This window comes from Lepus europaeus, chromosome 19 (assembly GCF_033115175.1).
Source record: "Lepus europaeus isolate LE1 chromosome 19, mLepTim1.pri, whole genome shotgun sequence".
Lineage (NCBI taxonomy): Eukaryota > Metazoa > Chordata > Mammalia > Lagomorpha > Leporidae > Lepus > Lepus europaeus.
In genome coordinates this window covers 8,015,996-8,032,979 of record NC_084845.1, presented here as the reverse complement: position 1 = coordinate 8,032,979, position 16,984 = coordinate 8,015,996, and the positions used below count along the sequence as shown (strand labels likewise).

Here is a 16,984-nt window from a genome sequence, read left to right as displayed (position 1 = left end):
AAACAATACGCCTCAGGAAATGTCGGCAGGCCGCGCCGAGGCCAGCCTCGCTCCCGCTCCTCCGGGGCCCCCCGCCGCGTGCACCGGCTCCCTCAGAACGCCGGGGAGGCTGCCGGGCGGCGCGGGGGGCGCTCGGCCGCTCCGCGCCGGGCCCAGTCCCGCCGGCGAGGCGCTCGCGACCGCGTGGGGCGGAGGAAGCCGAGCCGTCACCGCCGAGGCGCCCTGGGGCTTCCGGGAGTCCCACCGGCGCGGAACCCGAGGCCCGCGGCCCCGCCAGCTCCTCCGCCGGGCTCCTCGCCGTGCCGCCCTTCCTCCTCCAGCCCCGACTGCTGCGCCGCTGCCCCGGGACGCGTCCTCAGGGCCCCCCGAGCCCCTGTCCCCCGCCTCGGGGGCGCTCCGGGCGGCCCCTCCCCAGCCGGGCCGGGCGCCGGGGGTCTGCGAGAGCGAATCCCTGGAGCTGCTCTCCGCACTACCGGGAGCAGCACGGCTCGAGGCAGTAGACAAACGGTCCCGGAGCCCGCCAGGCGCACCCCGAAACCCCGAGACTAGGGCTGAGGAGGGGGCGGCGCCGGCGCAGGGCCCCCCCCCTCCTCCCCGGGCGTGCGCAGCCTCCCATTCGTTGCCGGGCCCGCCGCTCCGCCTGGCCGGGGCGTGACTGGCTCGCCGCGGCGTGGGGCGGGGCCTCCCGTAAGCCCCTCCCCCGGCGAGGGCGGAGGGAGGAGGAGGAAGAGGAGGAGGAGGAAGAGGAGGGGGGGCGGGACACAAAACCTGCAAGGTTTTTTTTTTTTTTCTTTTGCATTTAATTAAAAAAAAAAATTTTTTTTTTTTGCACACCCGAGGGGCGCTCCCCGGAGCGGGCGCGGGCCCGGGGCGCGCGGGCCGCGGCGCGGGGCGGCGGCAGGGGCCCGCGGCGCAGCCGAGCGGCCGCCATGCGATCAGGCAGTGCGCTGACCGGCCCGGCCGCCCGGCCCCGTCTGGGTCCTCCCTTTGCAGCCCGTGCGGGGCCGTCCCGGAGACCCCGCGCCGACGGCTGCTCAAACATCAGGGTGAGTTTCTCACAATGTAGCAATTTCTCTTTAAATCTCTTAACTCTCTCTACCTGCGAGTCGGGGCTGTGACAGGGCGCAAAAGCGAGGGGGGAGTGGGGGTTGGCGGCGAGGGTGTGTGTGGGGGGAGCCGGAGCCGCGGCCGAGCCCACCCCCCCGACGCTCGCACACTCAGCCCCCCAGCCGGGGCGCAGCGCCCGCCGCCGCTTGTTCTCCCGATCGGCGCCCACCGCCCCCGGCGCCCCCCACCCCGCGTCTCTCCCACCGTCACCGCCGCCCCGATCCGGCGGGAGCCCCCCCCCCGCGCCGCTCCCCTGCCCAGCCCTGGCGCCCGGTGCTCCCCGGCCCTCCCGCCGGCCGCCGGGGATACAAATGGATCGGCGGAGCGGGGAGACCGGCGTTCCACGGGGGGAGGGGCGGGAGACCCCCCCCGGCCCGGGCGCCCCCTCCCCTCTCTCCGATCCCCGCCTTTCGGGGAAGGCGAGGGCAGCGGGGCAGCGGGCGGTGATTTCCCGGCCCGAGGCGGCGAGTCTTCCCTCTCCCCGTCTGGCTCGTCCCCTGCAACCCCCTCCCCAAATCCCTCCCGGGGGTGCTGGGGAGGAACGGGGCCTCCGGCGAGCCGGGGAGCGCTGGATGGGGAAGGAGGCCAGCAGGTCTCCCCCTCCCCACGGCCCCTGAACAATGAAAGGGGTTCGCTTGGCCCCCCAGCCCCCAGCGGAGAGAGGGGTGGACCCCCGCCCACCCCCACCCCCGCGGCGGGCTGGGCCCGGGGCGCGGGGCGGGGGGAGGCGCCGCGGGGGTCGAGGGTCGAGGCGATCTCCGCTCCTGTCACCTCCCGGGGCCCGGGGCGGCCCCCACCTCCGCCGCCCGGCCTGGGAACCGGAGGCCAGGCCCGGCCCGGGCGCCGAGCTCGGGTGGTGACCTTTAGACAAAGGCGGCCCTCTCCCTGGGGTGAGCCGGGCCGCCCCGGGCTCCCGCGGAGGACGGCCAGGCCCGGGCACCGGCGAGAGGGACGGAGCCATCTGGTTTCCCCATCCCCGGCCGCCCCTCGCCTGGCTGCTCCGGCTCCTGTCAGGGGCGGCCGCCGGGGGACCAGGGGCGGCCCAGGCCTTGGTCGGCGGCCAGGCTGGGAGCCGGGCGAGGAGCCGCGGGCGGGCTCGGCTCGGCCCAGCGCCGGCGGGCAGTGGAAGGCACCGTAGCTCCTTCCTCTCGGCGCCCCTTTGTTTTGCTTTGTGGTTCTGAGCAGCTGAACTTCCCGGGAGGTGGGGTCAGAGGCCGCCGTGTCAGCTCTGGCGCTGGTGCCCGGTGACAGCCGCAGCCCTCAGGGGTCCGCAGCCCGCGTCCACACCTGCACCCCACTGCGTGGCCAGATCTGGGGGGTGAATTGTTGGCCCCTCGATTGCACTGGGTCAGGCAGACTGCAGGATGCCCAGGTTCTGGGCCTGCCACTCAGGATGGATTTAGCCTGGGCTGAGGGCCTGGGGTGTGGGGGGCAGGGGGGCTCCAGCGACTCCTATGTAGCCCTGGTGATGGAAAAAACCGGATCGGGTTGCCAGGGGAGGTGGGCAGCTCAGGACCTGCTCCCACCCCCAGCTGGAGGGACTGGTGGACTCTGCCTTCCCCGGACCACCCCCCTCCACCCACAGCTGGAAATCCCAGCATGTCCCTGCCCTGGGAGCTCTGTATTGGCTCCTGCTGAGTGTACTGTGGGCCGGCCACCATCGGGAAAGGAAGTAGAGGCAGTTGTCATTCCCGTTTTCCAGGCAGGCTCATGGAGGCTCCAGGGGCTGGCCCCGGGGTGCCCGACCCCAGGTCACGCCGAGCCCAGGTTGGTGCCCGCCTGGGTTTTCTCTGACTCAGTACAGCACCATCAGGGTCGCTTGTCTCTCTCTTTGGCACTTTGTCCCTTTGACTTCACTTTGACCTGGGTTTCAAATATACTTAATTCCTGGAAAGAGCTGCCGGGTTCTGGCCGCCCATTGTCCCCCCCCAGATCTGGTTTGGGGAAGGGATGAGGAATGCCTGGGAGCTGGGCCCAGGGTAGGTTCATTTCACCTGGGCTGGAGCAGCGCCTCTCACGCGCCGAGCTGACACTTGGAGGTGTGAGTTGGAGGAGTGGGCGCCCCAGGACCTGGCTGTGTCGGGGCCTCTGGGGAGCCTGGAAGCTGGCCGTACCTGAGTAGGGACTTAGCTACCTGCTGGGCTGTGTGGCGGCAGTGGTGGTGATGGTGATGCGTCTGCCCTGTGGCCTGCTGCTGGGGGAGACACGTGCCTGTCCGTGTCCACTTGGCCTGGGCCTCGGCCTTAGGTTGTTGACTGCTTGTCCTCAGTTTTCTCATCTGCAGAGTGGGATAACTCGTTGCCCTAAACTGACCTCCTAAGTGGGCACCGGTGCCCTCCGAAGGTGTGCCCGCACTTCCCACTCCGGTGACCAAAGGCCTCTGCCCCAGAGGAACTCCTGTACTGGGGGACAGCAGGCTTCCCACCCCGTGACACTCCCCGCTGGAGCTCTGGGGGCTGGGACGCCATCCCTGGGGCACTTACCGCTGCTGGAGAAGCGTGGGGCTGTGGGGGCTGGGAGAGTTGAAGGAGGTAGTACAGGCGAGCGTGCGGTTTTACAGGTGGGAGAACTGAGGCCAGGGGAGGCATGTCCCATGGCCGAGCTGGCTCCCTTAGCCCGACTACAGGGGCTGATGGGAGAGAGGGCCCCCCCACACTTGTTAGCAGTGCCTCAGCACTTCCCTGCTTGGTGTGACCTGTCTTCCTTGGTGAGACCACCTTGGGGGAGGGGTGCGGGAGCAGAGCAGAGGTCTCTGTCACTTCTTGAGAGTGAGCCGGGCTGGGGATGCACAGGGCAGGACCCAGGGAGGCAGCCCTGCCCCTCCCTGCTGAGTTCCTTCCCAGAGGCCTCTGGGGCCTGCCCAGCCTCTCCCCCTCCTAGCCTGCCTTTGGGATGTGAGGTCTGCCAGAGGCTACAGAAAGGCCTGGGGGTCCAGCATCAAGCCCCAGGGCTATGGGGAGCAGCCCCAGGGTCTGGGGGGTGGGAGAGGTCCCTGAGCCCCTCCGGGAGCAGCCCCAAGCCTTTCCAGCACCCGCTGTGTGGCCGCCTGGGCTCCTGGTCTCAAAGAATGCGAGGGCTGCTGGGGTGGGGGAGCTAATTGGAAACAGGAAAGCAGGGCAGTCCTTTCCAGCGGCCTGGGTGGACGGCGGGGGCCGCCGGATCCTGGCGGGGTCTTCTTTGGGTCCCCTCCCCTCGGGCACGACAGTGGAGCTCCGTACCCAGGATGCAGCGTCTCCCGCGGAGCCCCACGGAGCCCCACGGAGCCCCACGGCTCTTCCTCCCTCCCTCCCCTGAGTGAATCCCCAGCCAGGGGGGATGTGCCCACCAGAGTCACAGGGATTCCTGGGGCTCCTTGCCTGGCTGGGTCCCCTGCCTGCAGCCCTGTCCCCGCTGACTTGAGTCTTTGTGTCTCGGTGACACGCTGGTTCCTCCCCACGGAGCGGGAGCGCTTGCTAAGGCGTTTCTGGGTTGGTGACAATTAGCTCTGTGTGTGTGTGTTGAGGGGGTGGGGATTCGGTTGGCCGAGGAAGTAGAGTGCCTTTGTGAAACTTCCCGGGACCTACTGTGTGCTGGTCACAGTGGGACCCAGGCCAGGCCGCCTGGGTGGCCGGCAGGAGGCAGAGCCTCTGGCTCTCCCCCTGCCCCCTCTTGCTCTGGGAAGGACATGCGCAGCCGTGGGGTGTCCCCAGCCCCCCGCCCTCCATGCCTGCACTCTCCTGTGGGACGCCTGTCTGGAAGTGAGGCCATGGCTTTGCCTTTCTTCCAGCTTCTTCTTGCCTGCGTGGTATTTCGCTGAGCCTGCTACTCTGGTGCCTGGAGAGGCGCAAGTCTGTGCCGTGGGGCCGGGGCTTCCGGTCTGGCTCTTGGTGGCTCTCCCAGGGGTCTGACCCCAGGTGCCCTTGCCTCCGGTGGCCGCCTGCTGGCAGAGGAGCTCAGGAACCTGGTGGTGGGTTTGTATTCTGGCTCTGCCGCTTGCTGGCTGCCTGCCTGTGGGCAAGGGCTTGCGGAGCTGAGCCTCAGTCTTCCCCTCTGTGAAGTGGGTTCATCTCGGAACCTGCTCTGCGAGGTTCTGAGGGTTACATAGCACCCATTCGGTACCTAAGGCAGGCTTTCTGCCACATTGCAGCGTGGCCTGAGCACGTGATCCTTTCTCTGAGCCTCAGTTTCTTTGTCTGTAAAATGGGCCCACGAGGTGCTGCAGGGCTGCTCTGAGCTGGCCGTCGTCATCACTGCCTTTTTCTCCCGTGGGACCCGTGCTGACTCCCTGGTGATGCCTCGCTCCCCCCAGTCATCCCTTTGAAAGGTACAGGAGGTGCAGTGTTCAGGATAGATGCCCCAGGGTTTTAGGCCAGGGCCCTGCTCCAAGCTTCACTCTGCTTATTATTATTATTTTAATCTCTTATTATGGAAATTGTAACACCCCCCCCACCACCACCAGGCATCGAGAACAGCATCGGTCCCTGACCAATCCCCATGCACCATCCGAATTTTCCTCCTAGCTTTTCGGTCTCTGCCCTTCCCCCACCCCACACGTTATTTTATTTTATTTTTTTTTGGGGCTGCAATATTTTTAAGCTTTTCTGTGATTTTTTTTTTTTTTTTAATTCTTGTCGTTGATGGTGTTACGATTTCTGGGAATATCCAGAATGTGTCTCCAGAGGCTGTCCTGTGCCCTTGGAGGTGGCGGCATCAGCTCATATCACAGGCTGGGAAGACTGAGGCAGCAGGAAGCAGGCTGTGGCCATTTGTCTCCGTTCCCTTGAGGTCTCTGTCTTGGCCGCCGCAGGCCTGGCACCCTGGGCAGTGGGAGACAGGGAGGGAGTGTTTCTGCTGGTGCAGGTTTGGGGGTTCACACCTGGATGTGTGCAGCCTGGGGTGCAGTTTCTGCTCCTCCAGGCAGAATTTGTCGCTGTAGAGGAGGAGTCAGAGAAGTGGGATGACCACCTGCGTCTGCCTCCTCGCCCTGCGACTGGGGGGCAGGCGGCACCCTGCCCTGAGCCCAGGCTGAGGTGCTGCACACGCAGCAGTCACAGGTGCTGCTTTGAGCACCGCTTCTGAATCCGCTCTCGCGGGGAGCACGATTGAGCCTGGCTCAGAGTGCGGGCGGCAGGTCGCGATGGGCGGCGTCCTTGGTGGTGCTGGGACTGTGGGCACGCCCCAGCTGGCGGGCAGCAATGCCCTTCCGAGGTTGAAGAGGCTCCCAGGGGAGCTCAGTGACCCTGCTGCCCCCCAAGCCGGGTGTACCTGCCTTCACACCCCCCCCACACACACACCCCGGCCTGCCACTCTCCCTCTGAAGGGCTGCTCTGCTTGGGGGGGAGGAGTGCTGCTGGCTGCTGTGTGTGACCCTCTCTCAGCTTCCTGTGGACTCCCTGTCACAGCCTGGCAGCCCTGGGAGCTGAGCGAGCGGATATGGCTGCCAGAGGCTTCGGGACCCTGTGTTTTGTTTTTTATTTACTTGAGGGGACAGAGACAGGCAGGTGTATCTCCTATCTGCTGATTTACTCTCTTGCAAAGTCTGCAACAGCCAGAGCTGGGCCGGGGCTGGGAGCTGGGAACTCAGTCGAGACCTCCCTTGTGGGTGGCGGGTGCCCAATTATGCCAGCCACCACCGCTGCCTCCCCGGGCGCACATTAGCAGGACGCTGGGGAGGGCTGTTGAACCCAGGCACTTCCGTGGGTGACCCGACCTCTCACTGAACTGTGGTGCCAAATGCCCACTGCCGGCCCTCTTGCTAGTGACCCTGTGGGCCTCCCAAGCCCGGACATGGAGGGTGGCCCTGGATCCTGGGATCCACACAGCCGAAGCCCCCCGGAGTCACCTTCCCAGAGAGTGGAAGCTGTGTGATGGCAGAGTGGGCGGGCGATGGCCACAGCCCCCACCTCAACGGAGGCTGTGACTCCAGGTTTGGGGTGGGGATCTCCCTGGGGGAGACCTCAGCCCCTGAGCCCTCAGGTGCGGCTCCTGACGCTGCAGCAAGCCCTGGCCACCTGGCCTTGCTCCTCTCCCTGGAATGTGCCGGTGCAGTCGCAGTCGGGGCTGGCTGTGCGCATTTCCCCATTCGAAGTCTTCCATAGGCACTGAGCCCCCCTTACCTGGGCTCACGTCCCCAAAGCCAGTTAAGAAGGTGAGGGAGGGGTCCCCCAAGGCAGCTCGAGAGGGAAAACCGTGGCATTCAGCTAACTTTTATGGCAGTGTGCTATTGCCATTGTTCTATTTTATGATTAGTGTTCATCTCTCCCTGGGCCTCTTATAAACTGAACTTTATCACAGGTTGGGGGAGGGGGTGCTGGGTGCTGTGCCTGGATTTGGGCCTCCGCTGGGGGGGTCTAGGAACGCACACACTGGCCGAGGAGGAGGAGGAGGAGGAGGAGGAGGAAGAGGAGAGCTAGCCGCGTGTGCTTTCCCTCCGATCCCTGCTCACCTCCGTGTACTTTATAACAAGAGGCCTCTCGGTGAGGCCCATGTGGGTGACGCAGGCACATCGGGATCCGGCGTGTTGGGGCTGGCATTTGGCTGGTGGCTCAGGTCCAGATCAGATAGCACCGCCCACATCAGAGCGCCTGGGTCCAGCTCCCGGCCCGGCTCCTGCCTCCCGCTTCCCTCCATGGCAGACCCCAGGAGGCAGCGGCGACGACTCACGTGGTTGGGTCCCTGCCAGCTTGCGTCCCCGGCTCCTGGCACGGGTCTGGCCTAGTCCTGGCTGTTGCGGGCATTCGGGGAGTCGATGGGAGGTCTCTGTCTGTCTGTCTGGCAGCCTTTCAGATAAATGAAAAACAAAGAAGTTCCCTGTGCTGCTTTGACAACTCTGCCCAGAAGCAGGGCTGTGGACCCGCTGCCTCTCCTAGAATCTTAGGGACCCCAGGCGGGGTGGACATTACTCGGGGTTGAGCCCCTTCCTCTGAGACTCTTCTTCCTCCCCCATCCCTTTGCCCCATTTCCAGGCCCCCTGCACCTGACTGGGGCTCTCATCCCACACCCAGCCCCACCCCCTTGTCCAGGCACAGGCTCCGTTCCCTGCAGCCTGGTGGTGAGGTGGCAGGTGTCCCCGCAGGCTGCACCGGAAGCCGGAAGCCGAGGCTGCGTTCCCCGCCCTCTCAGCTCCTGGCTGGGCTGCCATGGGAGCCCAGGGATGCTCACCCAAAGAATGACTGGATGATGGTTGGATGAGTGCCTGGGGACCATGTCACCAGAGCAGAGAGCCCATGTGTGGAGTCCCTACCTGTTTCTCAGAATGGAGCTCACCTGCTTCCAGAGGACCAGCAATGTTTGCTAAAAAATGCCCGGCCCCGGGCCCCACCCAGACCCATCGGCTGGGATGCTCCAGTGGGCAGGCCCAGGAACCAGCATTTTCCCCCAAGGCCCATCGCTCTGCACTTTTGTTGCCTGGGCAGCACCCAAGCCTGAGCCTTTGTCTCTGTGGGCACTGTACGCCCTGACCTTAGCCGCCTCCCCAGTGCCCCCTGTGTGAGCCTGGAGCCCGTGCTGGCTGCTGAGGGGCCCTGCCTGGTGCCCGCCTCTCGTCCCTTCTCCAGCGCGTCCTCTTCGTGGGCCTGGAGAGAGAGAGAGAGAGAGAGAGAGAGAGAGAGAGAGAGAATATGTGTGTGAGAGTGTGTATATGTGTGTTTATCTGAAAGACAGACAGATCTCCCATCTGCTGGATTAGTTCCCAGTGGCCTGGCCAGGCCGACGCCGGGAGCTAGAAGGGACCCAAGGAGTCGATCTGTCGCCACTGCCTCCCGGGTACCTGTTGGAGTCGGGACTGGAAGCCAGGTGCTCTGGTGTGGATGTGAGAGTCCCGAGGGGCATCTTAACTGTGGTGCCAGACGCCGGCCCACACGGTCCTGTGTTTCCAGTAGCAGGGACCACACCCTCATCTGTCACAGCACACGGAGCGAGCTCTGGACCTTGGGAGACTGATTGAAAGGCAGAGTTACAGAGGGAGAGGGAGAGGGAGAGGGAGAGAGATCCTCCATCTATTGGTTCACTCCCAGCTGGCTGAGACTGTTGGGGTGGGCCAGGCTGAAACTGAGCATTAGCCTCTTCCAGGTCTTCCACATGGGTGGCAGGGGCCCAAGCACCTGGGCCATCCTCTACTGCTTTCCCAAGCCATGATCATGCTGCTGGATCGGAAGTGGAATAGTTGGGTCTCGAACCAGCACCCAAAGTCTGCCTTAAAAACAAAAATGTGCCGGCGCCATGGCTCACTAGGCTAATCCTCCACCTGCGGTGGCGGCACCCCGGGTTCTAGTCCTGGTTGGGGTGCCGGATTCTGTCCCGGTTGCTCTTCTTCCAGTCCAGCTCTCTGCTGTGGCCCGGGAGGGCAGTGGAGGATGGCCCAGGTCCTTGGGCCCTGCACCCACATAGGAGACCAGGAGGAAGTACCCGGCTCCTGACTTTGGGTCGGCTCCTGCCTTCGGATCGGCGCAGCGTGCCGGCCGCAACACACCGGCCGTAGCAGCCACTTGCGGGGTGAACCAACGGAAGGAAGACCTTTCTCTCTGTCTCTCTCTCTCTCTCACTGTCTAACTCTGCCTGTCAAAAAAAAAAAGTGTATATATACACATACGTGATATAGGTTTGTGTTGGTGTATATATTGGTACATATGTATATATAGCTATACATATAGTATATGAAATATATATATATTGAACCAGTGAATGGAAGATATCTGTTTGTCACTTTAAAGTAGCTGAAAATGGTTATTTTTTTTTTAAAGTTCATGGAAAAATGGAATTAAAAGCTAAGTTTGGGATGGGCATTTGGCACAGCAGTTAAGACACTACTTGGGACAGCCACTTCCCTGGAGGCACAGGTGGGTCCCTGCCGCCTACTTGGAGACCCAGGTGCAGTTCTGGGCTCCTGGCCTTGATCTGGTCCAGTCCTGGCTGTTTGGGGCATTTGGAGTGTCAATGAGTGGGTGGATGATGTCTTTCGCTCTCTCCTTTTCAAAAACGGTGAAAATCAATAAAAATTTAAAAACAGATGATCTGAATAAGGAAAGGGTGAATTTTAGCGCAAACGTAGTTTTTTCATAATCCACGTTCGTGGCGAGGATTGCAACAGTTTTCCTGCACCACAAATAAGCAAACTTCTGTCCTCATCCCTCCAGGGGCTTTTGGAAGCTCCGCAGGAGGTTCTCCTTTGCCTTGTGTGTGTGTGTGTGTGGGGGGGTTCTTTGAGACAAGTCCTGCCCGCTGTGCCCCCGCCTCTGGCCTCACAGGCCCACGCCCACACCCATGCCTTCTCCTGCTTGGGCCTAGCCCCTCTGCCCCTGGGCATAAACAGCCCGGCGGCGGGTGGGGGAGGGAGATAAGGCAGGCTCACACCGGCCTCCCCCCACCTCCCGCAAGGTGCAGTCAGTGTTGGGATTGCCAGTGGGGCAGGGCGGGAGGCCTTGCTATTGGGGCAGGCTGGGGCAAGGGGGCGGGGCTTTGGGCTAGAAGTCTGGGAGAGCCCAAGGTGCCTTGCACAAAGGCCATTTGTAGCTGGGGGTGGGGTGGGGTGGGGCGGGGCGGAGACGCTGGGATCAGGCGGTGGAGCCCTGGGGGTGGGGGAAGAAAGGGAGGCAGGACCCAAGGTCAAGGGCGTGAGAGAGTTCCCCCTTCTAGGGCCAGGTTTTGAGGGCTGTGATGGAAACGGACCCCCAGGCAGTAAAGCCCTGGGTAGAGGGAGATGGGGGGGGGAGGTGGCCTTGAGTGATGGGGGTCAGGCAAAGGTCAGCATCTCCCGCAGCAGCCCAGAGTTTCCAGAAAGGTCTTAGCCCAGGTGGGCTGGAGGTCAGGCTTCCTGGGTTGAGGCCGGAGCCAGACGATGCGGTGGGGGAGGGGAGGATGGTGGGAGGAAGGAGAGGCAGCCAGGGAGTTTTAAACGAGGTTTAATTGATTTTTATCTACTTGAAAGGCTGAGAGAGCTCGCTTCCATCCGCCGGCTCATTCCCCAAATGCCCGCAGTATCCGGGGCTGGGGCAGAGCACAGCCGGGAGCCTGGAGCTCATCTGGGTCTCCCTCACGGGTGGCAGGGGCCCGAGCACCTGAACCATCATTGCCGCCTCCCAAGAGCTTTAGTGAGGAGCTGGGTGGGAAGCGGAGCAGCCGGGACCTGGAGCTCAGCTTCCGGACCCTGACCCTGAGGCCCTCAAGAGAAGACCCCTGCCCGCCCTCCAGAATCCTGCTCTGACCTCACGTCCTGCCCCGTCATCTACCATGCGCCGTTGGGCACCTGCTCCCAGCCCGGAGCCATTTCCCCCGGAAAGCCCTCCTTGACTGCCCCGTCCGGTTCCCTTTGCCTCCTGTCGTTTGTCTCTGCCTTGGGCCGGGCACTGGGCTCTGATGCGGGCGTTGGGAGCATCCCCATTGGACAGAGGAGGAGACTGAGGCCCCGAGCGGCTCCATGGCAAGCGGGCAGCCCCCGGGGCCCTCGTTCCGCTGGGAAGCAGCCTTGGGTTTGCAGAGGCCGGAGCTCCGCTCCTCGCTCCCTCCTTAACCTTCAAGCTGCCTTCCCTAAGGTACCCGTGGCTGTGCCACTTCCTGCAGCCAGCGGGACGGGTGACAAGCTGCTGCCAGGGGCCTTGGTTACCCCATCAGCGGGAGGACCGGCTGCCTTCCCCTTGGGAGGTGGCCGGCATTGTTGGCATGGGTGGTGCGGGACACCCTGGCCAGGCCGCTGAGCTCAGCAGGGAACCCCAGGGAGAAAGGGCTGGCACTTGGACATTTGCAGCTCCGGGGTCTCGGGTCCACCTGGTTAAAAGGAGACAGAGACACAGGGCTCTCCTGTCCACCAGTGCACCCAACAAAGACCCTAACAGTCAGCGCTGGGCCAGTTCGATGCCCCAGGTCGCTCTGGGTTCTCCCACGTGGGTGGCAGGGACCCAAGCACTTGAGCCATCACCTGTGCCTCCCAGGGTGCGCCGTGGCTTCTGCACTGCTGGACGCCACCTCTGTGGCTCTGGAGTCCGCTCTGTGGTGCTGGCTTTGACTCACAGCGGGCAGGTTCTAAGCCAGGAAGTGCCCGGCCGGCCAGTGCACCCTGGGCCCCCAGTGCGGTGCAGGAGTGCGCCCCCCCAGATTCCTGGAAGAGGAGCCTCAGAGGCAGAGGGGCGCGCGCTTCCACGGCCAGGGGGCGTTCCAGAGAGGCCTTGCCGGGCCCACCCGCCGCGCGTGCGCAGCAAGCCAGGGGTTCTGAGTGGACGCCCAGTGCCAGGCCTTTGCTGGCCTCTGGGGACACTGCAAGAATTCACCCGGGTCTGGCTGCTTCATGGCTTTTGATCCGCCAGGCTTCTGGATATAAAACAAAAGAAAGAGAGAGAACCAGAGAATATTCTAGAAGGTGGTGCCGCTTCTAGGTGTGTGGTCAGGAGGTGTTAGCCGGTGTTGGTCTGGCTCCCACCCACGTCGGGTTGAGGCTTCTCCCTTGAGAGGCTTTGTGTGGACGGGTCAGGACCCCAGCAGCGGTTGGGTGCAGCTGTCACCGAGTTGGAAAGGGATCACCTGGATTCTCAGGCAGCACCCAGCTTCCTCCTTCCCTGTCTGGCAGGTGAGCCCCTGCTTCCCGGGAGTGGCCGGAGGGCTGATAATTGGAGTCACCCCCAGGCATCCCCCAGAGTGGGAGCTGGGCGGGGCCAGAGCTGTGGCCAGGCGTGGCCGAGGCTCCTGCTGTCACCTTGCATTGTCTTGTGGCCGGCACAGGGTGAGTGTCCCTTGTCGGAGATGCTGGGCACCGGAAGAGTTTCACATTTCAGAGAGTTTGTTTTTGATTTTAGAATTGTCTTGGTTAACTTTATTTGCGAGGTAGAGGTGAACAGAGATGGACAGGCAGAGCTGCCCTTCACCGGTTCCCGCCCCAAACGCTTGCAGTGGTTTGGGGTTGGGGCAGGAGCTCCGGCCAGGTCTCCCACGTGGGTGGCAGGGAACCAAATGCTTGAGCCGGAGCTGGGTGTTGAACCCAGGCACCTCGATGTGGGACGCAGGTGCCATGACCAGTGACTGCTGGACTCGATGCACGCCCTGGATTTTGGAACATTTGCCTACACTTGGCCAGTTGAGCCTCACGAATCCCAGATCTGAAATCCGCAGTGCCCCCAGGTCGGAGGCCTTTTTGAGTGTAGCCTCGAGAAAGTCAGATTTCAGAGCATTTTGGGTTTCGGAATTTTGAACCCTGGATGCTCAACCTTTGTTAGGATTCAAGGCGATAGAGGCGAGGGCCCCTGGTCAGGGTCAGGATCAGGGTGTGGCCAAGGAGGGGTCTGAAGCCAAATTTGTCTTCTGCATCCCTGCCTTGGGGAACTTCAAGGCTTAGTTGGACCGGGACTGGTATCGGGACTGGTATTGACAGTGACCACCCAGCTGCCGCACTGCTGGCCACAAGACCTGCCCGAGGCGGCGCTGCTGTAGGCTCACCCTATTCCCTAGTGGGTGCGCTTAGACACAGATGGGGCTGTGGGAGTGTCAGCGCTGGCTGTCACCGCCCGGTGCTGCCTGTGCTCCAGGGAAGGCCGGAGAATCCTGTGTTTGTGGCCGCGTCACACCCGTGTCCTGTGGCCCTGGGTTTTGTCGTTCACTGCTCCGTTCCACGTCTCCGTCGCACCTGCAGGGTAGGGGGGGCACAGGTGGGCTTCAGGAAACCCGATGCGGGAAGGCTCACCCTCCTCGGGGGACTGGAGGGGTCGCGCTGGCTGGAGCTTGGCTGGGACCGAGAGAGCAGCCTAGCAGGCGACACTTCCCCTCTCCCTGCTGTGCCTGTGCCTTGCCTCGGCCTGTGCCGCTGGCCTGGCAAACCCTCGGCACGGCTCCCCATCCGCCTCTCCAGAAAAAACCCAATAACCAAGCCTGCCCCCTTACAGGCTGTCACTGGCTCCTTAATGGGTGCTGCATCCCCCCGTCACCCGCGGCTGCCGGGCACTTTGGCGTCTTCAACCTCTCTTTCTCCCTCTGTTGAAATTTCATTATAGTCACACAGGCACACACACACAGTATAAAAGTTAATTCGTTTATTTTCATCTGAGAGAGAGTTTCCATCTGCTGGCTCACTCCTCAAATGCCCTCAACAACCAGGGCCAGGCCGGGCCGAAGCCAACAGCCAGGAGCTCCACCCAGGTCTCCCTGGTGGGCGGCAGGGACCCACGCGATTGAGCCGTCATCGGCTGCCCCCCGGGGCGCACAGTAGCTGGAAACTGGATGGGAAGCGGAGGCGTGGACGTTGAAGCCATGCGGCTGGGCCTGGGCCGCGCCCAGCTGGAGCCCTGCCCCCCTACCCTGTGCCCGACCCCATGTCAGCCTGTTGAGTGGCAGCTCCGCCTACAGGGTGTGAGGGGACTTCTGGGGTGGGAGGGTGCACTCACCTGGCTGTGAGGCCAGCAGGCAGCGGCCAGTGGGGGTGGGGAGAGTCATGAAGCCCACTCTCAACCCCGTGCTCAGGGGGGGCATGGCTGAGCAGGGACTGCGGCAATGAGAGGGAGACTGGGGCGTTAAACCGCCCGCCCGCTCCGCCGTCCCTGGTCCAGCCACCTCGACGCCTCCCTCCCTCCTGGGTCCTGCGGCTGTCACTTCAGACTCCCAGCCCCAACCCTGACAATGACACAGAGCACGTCCGGGCCCCGGACATTTCAGCTAAGGGGCGCTCAGCCCACGTGGAAGGCTCTGTGGGTGCGGGTGTGTGGTGTGCATGTGTTTAGGTGTGCGTGCGTGTGTGTGGCTGTGCATGTATGTGTGTAGGGGTGTAGGTGTGTGTGTATGTGTAGGGGTGGGTGTAGGGGTGTGTGTATGTGTAGGGGTGTGTGTATGTGTAGGGGTGTGTGTGTATGTGTAGGGGTATGTGTAGGGGTGTAGGGGTGTGTGTGTGTAGGGGTGTGTGTAGGGGTGTAGGGGTGTGTGTAGGGGTGTAGGGGTGTGTGTGTGCGTGCAGTGCAGAGGTAGCCGTGCCTTTGAAGTCAGCTGTGCAGATGGAGGACGTTCTGCCTGCCCCGCACACTTCCTGTTTGGAGAGAGGCGGAGAGAGGGAGGGAGGGAGCGAGCGAGCAAGCTCTCATCCACTGGTTTACTCCCCCTGCAAAGGCCCCTGATGCCGGGCTGAGTCAGGAGCCAGCTCTCCCCCATGGGCGCCAGGGACCCAGTACTTGGGCCATCCCCGCTGCCTCTCCAGAAGCTGGAGCTGCAAACAGAGCCTGGACTCCCACACAGGCGCTTTGACAGGGGACTCGGGCATCTCGGGGCGCGCCCCGACCGCATCCACCACCCTTGTTTCTCTCTAAGTGGGGGTGAGAGTCATGAAGCCCACAGCTCCCCTCAGCCCAGTGGGTGCAGAAGGGGCTGCCTGGGAGGGACCGGGGGTGGGGGAGCTCAGCTGAACCAGGGAGACTCAGGAAGTACAGCCAGGACTGAGGCCAGGGTGGCCGTCCCCTCGCTCATCAGCTGCTGTGTGGCAGGCTGGGGCGGGGCCTTGTGGCTCCGCCCAGGGGAGGTGTTCCAAGCATGAATGACCCTCCCAGAAGTGCTGGCTGGAGTCAGCTGCCAGGTGGGGTGGGGGTGGCAGGTGACCAGCTTCTCTCTGCCCTTGCTTAAAATGTTTTTAAGCAACTTTGGGGCCGGTGTCGCGGCTCAGCAGGTTAAGTCACCACTTGCAACACCGTATCAGATAGCTCGTTTGAGTCCCAGCTGCTCCACTTCCCATGCAGCTCCTTGCCAATGCGCCTGGGAAGGCAGAGCCAATAATGGACCAGTGCTTGGGCCCCTGCACCCACGTGGAGACCCGGATGCAGCTCCTGGCTTCAGCCTGGTTCAACCCCGGCCGTCATGGCCATCTGGGAAGTGGACCAGAGAATGGAAGACCTCTCTCTGTCTCTGTCAGTCTACCTTTCAAATAAATCTCTAACATTTTTTGGAACAGCTTTATTGAAACATGGTCCACGTGGCACACAGCTCATCTCTCTGAGACGCACAGGCCAGAGCTGTCCAGTGTAATCACAGAGGTTCGAGGCCGCCACCACTTCTGGTTCCAGAGCATTTTCACCCTCTGCCCGTTCTGTGAGTCCTGTATACACAGCATTGTGCAGCCTGCGGCCTCTGTGTGGCAGGCAGTGAGTGCCGTCAGGGGCGTTCCTGCTGGAGCCGGTGCTGCTGCACTGTTCCTTTTCAGGGCTGTGTAATATTCCCCTGGGGGCTGCAGACCAGCTGTGCCCATCCATTCATTGGTTGACGGACGTTGTCAGGAATGAGTCTGCTCGGGGGCCACTTCTCCTGCCTCTGCCCTCCACCATGTTCTCCCCCCTCAACCCCTCCGGCTCCACCTCTGCAGGCTCAGCCCGGACGTCACTCCCAGGGAGCCCCGGGCAGGCGCAGGGGTGTCTTTTACTCTCCCTCAGAGGCCTCAGCCTGCTGCTGCCCCCCCCAGGGAGGGGGCAGAAGGGCCGGTGGGCACATGCTTGGGAAACAGCTGCCCTTTGGGACTTTGAAAGTTGCGTGCACTGATGTTATTTTTGGACACAAGGTGCAAGTGCCCACGTGGGAGACTGGGACAGTGCCAAGCATTTCAGTGTTGCTCTCCCTTCCCCGACACCATCTGAACCCGCTGCCCCTTCCTGGGCTCACACGGGTCCAATTTGATCCCCCCCCCCCCATCCAGAGAGATGTTCTGTGCACCGATGAACACTTTCCCTCTCTCCCGTCTCCTCCTCGCATGTGTGCCTAAAAGTGTTTTTTGTTTTTAATATTTATTTGAAAAGTGGAGAGAGAGAGAGAGAGAGGTCAGTCTTGCATCTGCTGGTTCACTCCCCAAAGGCCCACAATAGCCAGGGCTGGGCCAGGAACCAGGAACTCCATCCAGGGCTCCCACTTGGGTGGCAGGGGCTGGCCCCATTAACATTCTAATTTTAAATTTTCA

At 62.8% G+C, this 16,984-nt stretch overlaps 1 protein-coding gene across 2 annotated transcripts in view; it reads left to right on the top strand.

The window, feature by feature from the left end:
* Positions 1-957: 957 nt before the first annotated feature.
* The window catches only part of BICRA (BRD4 interacting chromatin remodeling complex associated protein), a 56,351-nt gene continuing 40,324 nt past the window's right edge, over positions 958-16,984 (top strand). The window contains exon 1 of one of the 2 annotated variants that reach the window (XM_062177269.1): positions 958-1,046. The gene's annotated coding sequence lies outside the window, so the exon portion shown is untranslated. The remainder of the gene's footprint in view (positions 1,047-16,984) is intronic. The other variant, XM_062177268.1, reaches the window with a different exon arrangement.